This window comes from Bison bison, unplaced genomic scaffold, assembly GCF_000754665.1.
Source record: "Bison bison bison isolate TAMUID 2011002044 unplaced genomic scaffold, Bison_UMD1.0 scf7180017864194, whole genome shotgun sequence".
Lineage (NCBI taxonomy): Eukaryota > Metazoa > Chordata > Mammalia > Artiodactyla > Bovidae > Bison > Bison bison.
Genome location: NW_011494766.1, coordinates 475,306 through 490,002, shown reverse-complemented (window position 1 = coordinate 490,002; position 14,697 = coordinate 475,306).

Sequence of the window (14,697 nt, the reverse complement as noted above, 5' to 3'; positions counted from 1 at the left end):
CATAACCAAAACTCTTAAGCACTGTACCATATTGACTCATTAAAAATAAGTGATCTTATATTTATCATCAGTTGATTTTTATCAAAGGGGCAACAGAAATTTAGTTGGGGAAAATTATAGTCTTTTAAATGAGTAATGTTGAGACAGTTACATACGTAAAGGCACAGAGCAGAATTTAGACTTTTACCTCTCACTGTACACAAAAATAAGATCAAAATGAATCTGACTTAAATGTAAGAACTAAAAGTCAAGCTTTAAAAGAAAATCTTTGTGACTCTGGGTTTGGAAAAGAGTACTTAGACGTGTCATCAAAAGCATGATCTGTAATAGAAATTGATGACGCAAATTGGATAAAAATTTAAAATTTTACACTTCAAAGGACACAATTTAAAAACTGAGAAGATAAGTCATAGACTGGAAGAAAACATTTTCAAAGATAGTATCTGATAAAAGACTTGTATCCAGAATCTATAAAGAACTCTTACAATTCACCAGTAAGACAAATGACCTGATTAAAATTGGAGAAAAGATTTTGATATAATAGACATTTTATCAAAGAAAAAAATACAAGTGAATAATAAGCATATGAAAAAATGCACTACATTATTGGTTTTTAGGGAAAAGCAAATTATCATCACAATTAGATTCTACCTTACATTCACTAAAATGGCTTTAATTCAAGCAACAGACAGTAATATGTATTGGTATGAATGTGAAGAAACTGGATTCCTTTACATCTTAGGGATGTAAAATCCTATAACCATTCTAGAACGCTGTCAGTTTTTAAAAAAGTTAAATATATTGTTATCATTTGACATAGCTATTCTATACCTAGATAACCACCCTAAGGAAATGAAACCTATCTTGATATAAACACAACAAAGATTTGCACACAAATATTCATGGCACCATCATTCATAATAGCCGAGAAGTAGAAGCAAGCCAGATGTCTGTCAACAGGTGATCAGGAAAATGTGCTGTATCTCTACAGTAGCACACAACTAGTAGTTAAAAGAAAGTAAATATGGATACAACACTCTTGTCCTCAGAAATATTAAGACAGATGAAAGAATCCAGAACAAAAGGCTCCATACTGTATGATTCTATCTAGGTGAAATACCCAGAAAAGACAACCCTTTAGGAGGAAAGCAGACTAGTGGTTTCTCAAGCAGGGAGTCATTTTGCCTTGACTGCAAAATGGCCATAAGGTCTCTTCAGAGTGATAGAAAAGTTCTGAACCTGCATTATAATGCTATTTATACAACTCTAAATTTACCCAAAGTTTGAACTTGTATACTTAGAACTGTTGAGTTTTATGTTATGTAAACTACCCATCAGTAAAGCTAGTGTTTTTTTTTAAATGGTCTCAAAAGAAGAGAGGTTATATTCTAGATATTCCCCTCAGCTTTGTTTTACTAATGAATTTAGAGCTTAATGTATTAAATTGAGCAGTTACTGACAGAATCCAAATGTTGAATTGCATTCTGAACTCATTCACTATGAGTATTTCATTCACTAAGTCTCCATTCAGGCTTCCAGTCCCACAAGAAGTGTATTCCAAGTAAACAATAAGTAGCTCGTCAAGAAGATATTGTCATTAATTTACCCACTTTTGCATTTTGTACAGTGTATGCTTTGGAGTTAGGATTAACATGGACTAGAAATTCTGGGGTGAGTCCTTGTGCCTTGTCCTTATCAAAGCCCTTTGATAGACACAAGGTCTTTTTGAAGTAGTCCTTTATCCCTTTGTCATAAAACCTTATATTAAATTACTTTTAAATGATTTTTTGGTACAGAATCTGACACCGTATTAAAAAGTACACTCTGGAAACCGATCTAATGTAATTTAGAAAGATTTTCACAATTGAGACACATCATCAAACCATCCAAATTTAACATTTCCTTCAAGCTGAAGTTTCCCCATCTCCCTTGCGTAAAAGCTGTATTGTGTACAGCTTTGAAGTATTTGGAAAATATATTTTGATGTTCCAAATGTAACAGCTTTATACGCCTAGCTGACATTATTCCAAGTATGTAGCTTTTCTCTCTTTTATTTGAAAAATTAAAAACATGACTCTATGCCTTAAAAAAAAATTAATCTGTGATATGTTTTCTCTGGAGCCCCTAAAAAGAATCATACTCCTTACATGAGTCTCAAGTTCTGCCTTAATGCTGTAAAATAAGATGGGATTTTTGTTTTTAATTATAGAAGCCCTGCATACACTGTTTTGGGCTTCCCTGGTAGCTCAGCAGTAAAGAATCTGCCTGCAGTGCAAGAGCCATAGGCGATGCGGATTCAATCCCTGGGTCAGGAAGATCCCCTGGAGGAGAGCATGGCAACCAATTCCAGTGTTCTTGTCTGGGAAATCCCTTGGACAGAGGAGCCTGGAGGGCTACAGTCCATGGGGTCACAAAGAGTCGGACACGACTGGAGCGACTTTGCACACACATGCACACTTACATTGTTTTAAGCTTTTGGAAGCAATTTAAATGGCATCAGGCAGTTTGTCCTTACATCTCCGTCCATTTCAACTGTGTTATAGCAGCATATAGTTTCAGAGCTATAGAGACCTCAGAAGATAGACAGCTCAACCATCCTCACTTTGCAGATAGAGGAAGTAATGCCCAAGGAGCTTCTGTAACTTGCTTCATCCAAAACCACATAGACAGTTGGTGGGTCTCAGCCCAGTGCTTGTTCTACCACACTGCTCTCTTAGCATCTCAGAATTTCAGAGCCTAAAGAGGCCTTCAGACAATGCCAGCCAAAACTAGGCCTCGCAGAGAAGTAGCTGACTACAGAGATGTGAAATAATGTCTGCAAAATGGTCTCCGAACTCTCTTCCTCTTTGATAGCATCCTTTTAAGATGTAGTGCTGGTGTTCTGGAGCATTCTTAAGATTCATACAGGCGGGGCACAATTCTAATAATTCAAGTTATTTTCAGTATCTTGCTACTGTAGCAAGCTGCAGAGAACAAAGATTAGTGAAATTGTTTTAGTCTGTACAAGTGACTGTTTAAGGAAGACCTGATGATGAGAGGTGGTTGGGAAGTAAATGCGTTTTATTTTTATTAGGGATGTAATTTATAAATTGATTCACTTTAACGTGTTTCAGACTTATTTCAGAAAATCCCTTTTGGTTTATGGAGTGCTTTTATGTTTATTATTACCTTATCAGATCATCCTAATAGCATGATGAGGTTGCTATTGCTATTCTGATTTAACATTTAAAAATATAGAGGGTTAAAAACCACTGGATTGCCCAAGGTCACACTGTCATTAACTAAACAGAGAAGGTGTTAAGGCTTGGTCTTCTTATTCCAGACCACATAGGCTTTTCCCAATCTGTCTTAACTACCTTTAAGGATTCAAGGTATCGTTTCCCTATAGTTTTCGATTTCCTGATGTAACAGTTGTTCACAGACTATATCTTTAAGCAGGGTAGCTTAATAAAATTTAATAGACACAAGGGCTGCTGCTGTGACTATGTTGCTGTTGTTTTCAAGCCCTATTTTGTTGTTAGCAGAGTTTAACCTGAGATTGTTTTCTGCCAAAATAGAGAGTCACTAGAAGCATTCCTTCCTCTTAGAAGACAAGACATGCTCAAAGTTGAAATTGCAAAGCAAAGGAATTAGGAATGATTGTGCTTTTCATATGCACTCACTTTATAAAAGATTTACCAAAAGGATCCTATAAGTATGCAAAAGTGTTCTTTATGTATTTCAAATAGGATTTAGTTGACCAAAAAATTTTAATCATTTTGTAATCAGTTTTTCCAAGAAATTTATCTTTTATTCTTTGTTGGCTATGTTTCCTCATTTCTCAAAACTTTTCTTTTCATTTTCGGACAGTAAGATTGGTCTCATCCTCTGCCTTCAAAATTAGTGATGAGTGAAGAATTCCAAAGAGATCAGGGGAAATACTTAATATTGAACTTCAATATAAGGCAACTGGAACTAACTTGGCATCCCTGAATGACAGACAGAGTGTTATCTAGTCTGCTGTTATTGAAGTTTCTCCTGTTCTCATATTTATAACCCAAGAGGCAGGTCCATGTGGCTTTCAGTTTAGCTGAAGAGTCAGGAGCTTCATTCCTGAGGGAAGGAAGAGCAGCAAAGAACTTCAAGGCTCATGGTGTGTGCGCTAGCACTCTTTGATTTATTAGTTTATTATTTTTAGTCTGACCATAAAAGCATTTATCTTGCAATTATATTTCTTGCCTGAGATGAAACATTACTGATTTTTAGAAGCTTAGGATAAAGACTCTTCTGAAACATGGAGGAGGCATTGGAGGGGGAGCTGGGTATTTGTGAGTTGTTGAAAGAAAAGAGTTTGGTGGAGAACAGATGGGCTTCTCCAACCATACATATTCATGAGTGCATTTATTTCATTATGTCGTCCCCTGGGAAACCTCGTACTTCAGCTTGTATAAGTTCATATGGCCATCAAATTGAGCAGTCAGAAGCCCTCTGTCAAAACCTGTGTTGCAGCAAAATTTGAGGAAAAGTATGTGAAAGCCTTCACTTCTCACTTTTGTCTTGACTTTTCATCACTGAAACACCCGTGATTTCGAGATCTGAGACAAGAATGTCATTGAGCATAATAAATGTTAAGCATTGATAGCTAAACTGACACTCTATGTTAATCAGATAGCTGCGTGTTATGTTTAGATTATCACTAAGCACATTGTTTGCTAATTTTATAAGAAACATGAGATTAAAACATGTCTGCGTGTCTGAGAAGGAAATGGCAACCCACTCCATTATTCTTGCCTGGAGAATCCCAGGGACGGGGGAGCCTTGTGGGCTACCGTCTATGGGGTCGCACAGAGTCGGACATGACTGACGCGACTTAGCAGCCGCAGCAGCATGTCTGTTACAGCATCTCCAAAGTTCATGGCAGGTCCTTCTCATTTGTAGATCTGAAATGGGTCACCTCATGGTTTGGAAACTGTTCATTATTGAATTCCCTGGGTATCTGACAATTTGGCAGGCAACTACCTGTTATATGCTTCGTTAAATTCCTTTCCACTGGACCAAGACACAGAGAAGACTGTGAGCAACACAGATTTTTTTTCCCCCTTACGTTAAAAGCAAGCTTCTGGTTAGTGCTTAATGAAGGTATCTCAATTGCTTTTGTTTTAAATGTTTTACTCTCTGTATGCAATTCCACATGCCTTTACCTCAAATAAGAAAAAGAACATTTCAGTCTTTTCCCATTGTTGTCTGGCCTGGAGAAACTGTTGATGTATGATAAACTGTTCTAGAGATCTGTCAAGACTATTACTTGTGCCCTTCTCTGTCAAGCAATAAGTTGTCCTCTGCTCTGAGAACCTATGTGGAAACTGAAGCATGCGTGAAGTCTACCCACTTAGATGAAGCAGGTCATTCGTTTTCTTAAAATCCTTAAAATAGTAATCATGATGAATTTAATAATAACAAGAACATAACCTGATATTTATTAAGCATTACTCTATAGTAAGCTCCATACTAAGACTTTTTTAAAAAATTGATAACATCAATATTATTAGTATTTGCCTTTTGCATTTGAAAATACTGATGTTTAAAGAAGTTGGGTATCTTTTGCATATAGTGTCAAGAAACACTAGGGCTTATCAAACAAAGCATTGTCTCATTCAATTCTTGTAATATCTCAATAAGAGATCATAAGAATTTTAAAAAGCTGAACAATCCCATGGACTCTAGGCCTGAGTAGATTTAATAGGAAGAAAAGTCATGTGCAAATGTGTTATTGGGCATCAAAACCATGGGAAAAATGAAACTATTTTGCAGAGGTAGAAAACAAGAGAACCATATAGTCAGGTGGGAGTGACTTGGTCTCTCATAGTTTCAGCTTCTGCCTGCATTTCCTGGGAGCCTCCGACTACAGTTCATTTCTGTGATCTATAGTTTTACAATAACCTTCCCTCAACTTTAGGTAGCTACAGTGGGTTTCTATTCCCTGCAACCAAACGTTTGAACTTGCAAATAATGTAATTAATATTCAAACTCTTGCCTTTAGACTTTAAACCAAAGTCAACACTTGCTCCAAATCATCCTTTGTTTAGTGGCCCTCCACACTGGAAAGAAAGGGCCCAGTGACTGTGGCCATGGAGCTACACATGTTTATAGAGCTCTCAAGTGAGGAGACAAAAACAAGTATGTAAAGGAGGAAGCTGTGTAGACAATGACTTCTGGTAGCATGGCAATAAATCTAAGCAATGGCTAATGCTAGTTTAAGACTACCTTTATTAAAACACTTCTTTGCAAGGAGATCCAACCAGTCCATTCTGAAGGAGATCAGCCCTGGGATTTCTTTGGAAGGAATGATGCTAAAGCTGAAACTCCAGTACTTTGGCCACCTCATGCGAAGAGTTGACTCACTGGAAAAGACTCTGATGCTGGGAGTGATTGGGGGCAGAAGGAGAAGGGGACGACAGAGGAGAAGATGGCATCACTGACTCAATGGACATGAGTCTGAGTGAACTCCGGGAGTTGGTGATGGACAGGGAGGCCTGGCATGCTGCCATTCATGGGGTCGCAAAGAGTCGGACACGAATGAGCAACTGAACTGAACTGAACTGAAAATGAAAATGCTTATTAAAAGTTGTTATTATAGTAAAAGTTTATGATAGGAATATATAGAGCAAAGGCTAGAAGCCCTCCTCTTGTTTTCCTCACTCCAGTCGTCGGGGACCCGTGATGCACAGTTTGGTATGTCTTTTCTGTGTAACATTTCCATGGGCAGAGCAGATATGTGCATATAATGGGGTTGTGTTCAAACACTTCACACCAGTCATACTTGCCTCTTATTGACTGTATATTATACCATGGATGCCCTGAGGTATGAATGCACTCAGATTTGGTTCATTTATATTCAGAGCTACATGGCCTATCCCATGGTGTACCAGCTCTCAATTGGTGAGCATTGATTGTCTCCACATTTCTAATATTATTATTATTTCTATTATTACATTATATAAACAATTCTTTTTAAACTCCCTCATTTGCTCATTTGAGACCATATGTCAGAAACATTGTTAAGAGCACTAAACCTGTAACCATCCACCCTTATAAATCCTAAAAGGCAGGTAAATATAATAGGTATTCGTATTTATGTATCACCTAATCACTTCACATGACAATTATTAAGGTCCTACGATGCTAACCATTGATCAGAATCCCTCTGTGTTTTAATGCAATTCAGAGCAGTAAAGGATGAGTATAACTGCTATTCCTTCTGTCTATCTAAAAAAGATTTTAAAACACTAAAAAATGACAGTGAATAACCACTCACTCTTAGGGGGTATAGGATATGGAATTGCTCTCTGACTAGTTTACCCTTGACTGCTTAGAAAATCAACTAGTAAGCAAGTATTTATTGATCAACTGTGAAGTGCCCAGTACAAATATAGGAAAATATCTAGGATTATTTTTTTTAATCCTTCATACAAGAACCCACGCTCTCTGAGCAAGTAGAGCAGGAAAAGATGAATGGGCTTCAGTAATGAGATGTTGTTGCTGATGTTTTAGGATTTTTCATGTATAATTTAAGAAACAGGGTAAATATATGCAGCACAGAGGATACAATAATACTGAGAACATTTAGAAAACTTTTGTTAATGTTTTATGAAATAGAATCTTCCTTATCAAGGATGCAAAATACATCAGTCAAAAGCTGTTTGTTTTGTGAATATTTGCTGCCTTCCAGTGTCATGGCAGATGAAGAAATCTTCAAAATTAGTGAAATAACATATGTGAAAACTCTCTCTGTACTCCTTTATTGAGAGCCAGCTAGGTGAAAATTCCATGTTTAACACTTCAGAAGATGTCAAGACTAAGAAAACACCATCCCTATACAAAAGGTTCAGTTCAGTTCAGCTGCTCAGTCATGTCCAACTCTTTGCAACCTCATGGACTGCAGCATGCCAGGCCGCCCTGTCCATCACCAACTCCTGGAGTTTGCTCAAACTCATGTCCATTGAGTCGGTGATGCCATCCAACCATCTCTTCCTCTGTCATCCCCTTCTCATCCTGCCTTCAATATTTCTCAGCATCAGGGTCTTTTAAAATGAGTCAGTTCTTCGCATCATGTGGCCAAAGTATGGGAGTTTCAGCTTCAACATCAGTCCTGACAAATATTCAGGACTGATTTCCTTTAGGATGGACTGGTTGGATCTCTTGCTGTCCAAGGGGACTCTCAAGAGTCTTCTCCAACACCACAGTTCAGAAGCATCAATTTTTGCTGCTCAGCTTTTTTTACATAGTCCAACTCTCACATCCATACATGACTTCTGGAAAAACCATAGCCTTGACTAGATGGACCTTTGTTGGCAAAGTAATGTCTCTGCTTTTTAATATGCTGTCTAGGTTGGTCATAGCTTTTCTTCCAAGGAGCAATCATCTTTTAATTTCATGGCTGAAGTCACCATCTGCAGTGAATTTGGAGCCCCCCAAAATAAAGTCTGTCACCATTCTTGCTGTTTCCGCATCTATTTGCCATGAAGTGATGGGACCAGATGCCATGATGTTAGCTTTCTAAATGTTGAGTTTTAAGCCAACTTTTTCGCTTTCCTCTGGCACTTTCATCAAGAGGCTCTTTTGTTCATCTTTGCTTTCTGCCATAAGGGTGGTGTCATCTGCATATCTGAAGTTATTGATATTTCTCCTGGCAATCTTGATTCCAGCTTGTGCTTCACCAGCCCAGCGTTTCTCATGATGTACTCTGCATGTAAGTTAAATAAGCAGGGTGATAATATACAGCCCTGATGTACTCTTTTCCTGACTTGGAACCAGTCTGTTTTTCCATGTCCGGTTCTAACTATTGCTTCCTGACCTGCATATAGGTTTCTCAAGAGGCAGGTCAGGTGGTCTGGTATTCCCATCTCTTGAGGAATTTTCCAAAGTTTGTTGTGGTCCACACAATCAAAGGCTTTGGCATAGTCAATAAAGCAGAAGTAGATGTTTTTCTGCAACTCTCTTGCTTTTTCAGTGATCCAACGGATGTTGGCAATTTGATCTCTGCTTCCTCTGCCTTTTCTAAATCCAGCTGGTACATCTGGAAGTTCATGGTTCACGTGACTGTTGAAGCCTAGCTTGGAGAATTTTGAGCATTACTTTACTAGTGTGTGAGATGAGTGCAATTGAGCGGTAGTTTGAACATTCTTTGGCATTGCCTTTCTTTGTGACTGGAATGAAAACTGACCTTTTCCAGTCCTGTGGCCACTGCTGAGTTTTCCAAATTTGCTGGCATATTGAGTGTAGCACTTTCACAGCATCATCTTTTAGGATCTGAAACAGCTCAACTGAAATTCCATCACCTCCACTAGCTTTGTTTGTAGTGATGCTTCCTAAGGCTCACTTGACTTCTCATTCCAGGATGTCTGGCTCTAGGTGAGTGATCACACCATCATGATTATCTGGGTCGTGAAGATCTTTTTTATATAGTTCTTCTGTGTATTCTTGCCACCTCTTCTTAATATCTTCTGCTTCTGTTAGGTCCATACCACTTGAGTCCTTTATTGTGCCCATCTTTGCATGAAAAGTTCTCTTGGTATCTCTAATTTTCTTGAAGAGATCTGTAGTTTTTCCCATTCTATTGTTTTCCTCTATTTCTTTGCACTGATCACTGAGGAAGGCTTTCTTATCTCTCCTTGCTATTCTTTGGACCTCTGCATTCAAATGGGTATATCTTTTCTTTTCTCCTTTGCCTTTAGAGTCTCTTCTATTTACAGCTATTTGTAAGGCCTCCTCAGACAACCATTTTGCCTTTTTGCATTTCTTTTCTTGGGGATGGTCTTGATCCCTGTCTCCTGTACAATGTCATGAACCTCCATCCATAATTCTTCAGGCATTCTGTCTATCAGATCTAATCCCTTGAATCTATTTGTCACTTCCACTGTATAATCGTAAGGGATTTGATTTAGGTTATACTTGAATGGTCTAGTGGTTTTTCCCTACTTTCTTAAATTTAAGTCTGAATTTGGCAATAAGGAGTTCATGATCTGAGCCACAGTCAGCTCCTGATCTTGTTTTTGCTGACTGTATAGAGGGTCTCCATCTTTGGCTGCAAAGAATATAATCAATCTGATTTCGGTATTGACCATCTAGTGATGTCCTTGTTTAGAGTCTTCTCTTGTGTTGTTGGAAGCAGGTGTTTGCTATGCTGTATAATAAATAAATAGCCAGAATGCACACATATTTTTAGCTTAAAAATGTAAGAATTATTATTAAAGCCCAGTTTGCTTCCTTGTTTTCATCATTTTTTCCTTAAAAAAATTAAACAGCTGTGTATGATTTTCTAAACCATATTCCTGTGTGCCTGTAACTGCCTACTACCAAGGGTTTGCTTTGTTTTGTTGCTAGGTGAATCCTTGGGATGAGATTTGTAATTGTGGTGAATAACTACAGCTTTCATTTTTTGAGTGCTTACTAGGTAGCCAGGCTCATACTAACGAATTTAGGTGGATTTTAAAAATTCTCCCATCAGGTCCTTGTGGGAAGGTTTGAAGAATCTGACAGTTATTAAATGGCTGAGCCAGAGAGCTGGGCCTGTTTCTATAGTCCTCTGTGCTACTGCGCCAGTGTCTACCAGTCGTTCTAAGGACACTGCAGGGTTTGCCTTATCTCAACACAACTCAAATAGTACTTTTTTAATGATTTTCCTAAATCATTTTTTATACCTGGGCCCTTCTAAGCATTTCAGAGAATAAAATTTGGGGGTTTATTGTACTAGTTATATGTTTTCTCTAAAGGATAGTCAAATAAATAGAAAACCATGAAAACAGAAATGTTTGTCCATATGCCACCTGCAATGATTTTGTTTTATTATAACTGTTACTTGTACCACACATAGGGAAACTCTTCACCCTGAATTACTCTTTTCGTTTTTTCTTTTTTTGTATCACCATATGCTGTCCGTATAGATGTTTGTTAGAGTTATCCACTTCCTTACAAAGGAATTAGTTGTGTAAAATCAAGTCTGATGGAGTATTACTCAGCCATTAAAAAGAATACATTTGAATCAGTTCTAATGAGGTGGATGAAACTGGAGCCTATTATACAGAGTGAAGTAAGCCAGAAAGAAAAACACCAATACAGTATACTAATGCATATATATGGAATTTAGAAAGATGGTAACAATAACCCTGTATACGAGACAGCAAAAGAGACACTGATGTATAGAACAGTCTTTTGGACTCTGTGGGAGAGGGAGAGGGTGGGATGATTTGGGAGAATGGCACTGAAATATGTATAACATTATATATGAAACGAGTCGCCAGTCCAGGTTCGATGCACAATACTGGATGCTTGGGGCTGGTGCACTGGGACGACCCAGAGGGATGGTATGGGGAGGGAGGAGGGAGGAGGGTTCAGGATGGGGAACACATATATACCTGTGGCGGATTCATTTTGATATATGGCAAAACCAATACAATATTTTAAAGTTAAATAAAATAAAATTAAAAAAAATAAAGAAAGAAACTGCAAGAACCATGGGGAAAAAAAATAAAATAAAATCAAGTTTGCATTTCAGTCCACCATGAAAACATATGTTTGTGTGTGGAGGAAATCTCACATGTATTGAATGATATAGAAAATGTGCTTCTAGAGATCATCCTAACAGATAGAACTTTACAATTAAAATAGATAGCAGAATATGCCCTCACCAGCAATGTCTTGTCATGTAAGATATGTTATCACCCAATTTTTCTGGATTTCTTTAAAAACTGTCTTAAAAGTAGAAAAACGAAATAAAAACAAAAAAACAGTTATGTGTCACCATTTGGATTAATTGATAAAGTGCGTCTTTTAATCAAACTAGTTCATTCTTCTTATTATTGCTGTTATTATTACTATTGGCACTATGGGAACTCAACAGAATATGTTGTTCCAAAAGGTATTCAAAGTCTTCATTCATTTTGCATAATCAGAAGGTCAAGCTTTACTCACAGAGCAATATATCTAATCAAAAGAAGCAATTACCAAAAGAGAAATTATTGTGTACCTGCTTGTAATCAACCAAGTTTTGACTTTATAATCCCACGTAGAAAGATTAGTTGAGAAACTCATAATGATATATAAAGATACCCTTTTAGAAAATGAACTTTCAAGACCTTATACAACAGGCAGAATTAAAATGAATTGACAAAGGGACCAGAAAAATTTTTTTACCACATTTTGGACTCCTCCCAATTAGGACAGAATCCTCATTGCTTATTCTGAACAGGGAAGCCCATTAATTTCTGCAATGTGGGCAGAATATAAAATATCAACTTTCACTACTTTTTGAAATTTCAGATAAAGGCAGAAATCTTTGTTAATTGTCTCATCATGAGAGGTAGATAGGTATTACTAAGCTTATTCTCTCAGTAATTTGGAACTTGAAGCACAGTGTTAAATTGTTTGGTTCTGTTTTCAAATTTTCCACTCTGCTTTTGACTCAAGCAGGTGGTCAGTGTTTGCATTCAAGATTTAAGATCATACAGCTCAGGACCTCAATCAAGGGTTCAAAATAGTAGTGTCTTATCTTCAGATTCCTCTAGGAGGAACCCGAAAAAATTGTATAGCTCTGTGCTCAGTGTACCCAGATTTGTACTTGGAAGAAAAGACAAGGTCTCTTTCCAAAAGTCCCTCTTGAGAGGGAGAGCAGCAGTATGGTACAGATGCAAACTCTGCCTTGCCCCTCAGTACACCGTTGGGCTAGGAGAGAGTAGTGCTGAGAGGCTCAGGCCACTAGATCTGGCCATGGGGCTAGCTCCTGAAGTGGTTTTATGTCAAGGCAAGCCTAGGTCTCACCTTGACTTCAATTTAGATCCTACATTTGAGGACACATTTTTTTTTTAAGGAAATGAAGCACCCAGGGAGCCTTTTGGGCATTAGGAGTGTGAAGTAACAGACCTGCAAAGAGATTGTGTTGTTTCTTTTGAATTCTGAGTGTTATTGGATATTTAGCCCCTAAGGCATTTCTAGATAAGAAGATATTTTATAGTAAAAGAAGCCATGAACTTAGAAATGATGAAGGCTTTAAGACTGAAGGTTATTTTTGTTGTTTTTTGATGGGGTAATTCATAGCCAGATGGTGAAAACTTTGATTTACATTCCAGCAATATGCTTCTAGGGTATGATGGAAAAGTAGCCACATATTGGACCAAAAATAAAGAAGAAATACACAAACTTAGTGCCAGGCATGGAGGAATCACCAAAGAAATGTTCCTTTTCTTTCTTTGCTCTCATTTCTCTTTTGAGCCTTGAGAGTGGAATATTCTATATTCCTTCTTTTCCTGTCTGGGAATTATTTACTCATAGTAAAATCCTTGCTGGGTTGTGAGTCTCTTTGAGGGCATCACACCATGTCTTATTAATTAGACCCCTCATTCCCAACCTTAGGCAGTAGCACTTAACACACAATAAGTGCTCAGTAAATGTTAAAAAATATCGTTGAAAGTATGTAGGAAGTCATTATAGTTGAAGGTTTACTCCCTGTGTTAGCATTATATTTCATTAAAAGGATCTAAATTGTTTGTTTGAGAAAGACTACCTATAGGAGACTCATCAGCGTGGATTCATTTGGTAACTGGAAAAAGTTGACAGGGGCTTCCTGGTAGGCTCAGTGGTAAAGAGTCCACCTTCAATGCAGGAGACACAAGAGGCGAGGGTTCCATCTCTGGGTCGGGAAGATCCTCTGGAGGAGGAAATGACAATCCCCTCCCATATTCTTGCCTGGAAAATCCCATGGACAGAGGAGCCCGGCAGACTACAGTTCATGGGGTCAGAAAAGACTTAGTGACCAAATAACAACAAAACTTGATAGGTAGGCTTTATGTGTTAGGCTTTTGGATATTTTTCATGGTACCCCTATTGTGTTACATTCCCACTGTGGATTGAACTTCTCTCAAAGAGAAGTTTCTTGCTTCTTGCTTCCCTAGAATAGCTCTTAACTTGATTGCAAATTAAAACTCTTGAAGGAGTAGCTCAGTCCAGTGATTTTTCAATGACTACACTGTCAGTGGGGGATTTATGGTTATCACCACTGCAAATTTCTATAAGCATTTGCATTTTGAAATGATTAGGATGACCATTCACTGAGATTATGATATATAATTTTTTTCTTTTGGTGTTTTTGAAAGAAGAACAATGAGGAGAGTAAATGGCTATTATTGCCATTTGGATAGAAGCCCATTTAAGGGAGATTCTGAGGACATGGCTCAAACTTTGACTCTTATTTAGAAGCATTTCCACTTGAGTCATTAAATGGCTCTTAGAGCCTCACAGCTTTCCAGAAGATATGAATTCTTAATGAAAGATGAAATTTGACTTTTAGTTGGAAGTATTATTATTAGTGCTGCAATATGAGAAGATATGGGGAGAAAAAAAGCAGAACATACTTTTCTTCCTTTTAAGATTACAGTTGCAGTTCTTTTCCTTCCATCCCATTTTCCCTCTTTCTCTCTCCTTTTAATCTTTTTCCCTCACCCATAATTTAAAATAGCAGCTGGGAGAAGTAGTGCTTAAACAGTATTTTATAAACATTCAAAGTGCAGTGATCCATTTATGATGATCATCAACAAAATTAAATGGGGGTGTTTAAATGGAGGTGTTTATTAAACATTCAAATTCTTGACCATTACTCCAAACCTACCAAATCAGAAAAATCTCCATGCTATGTAATTTTTTTTTTTTTTTTTAGCAAGAACCTTA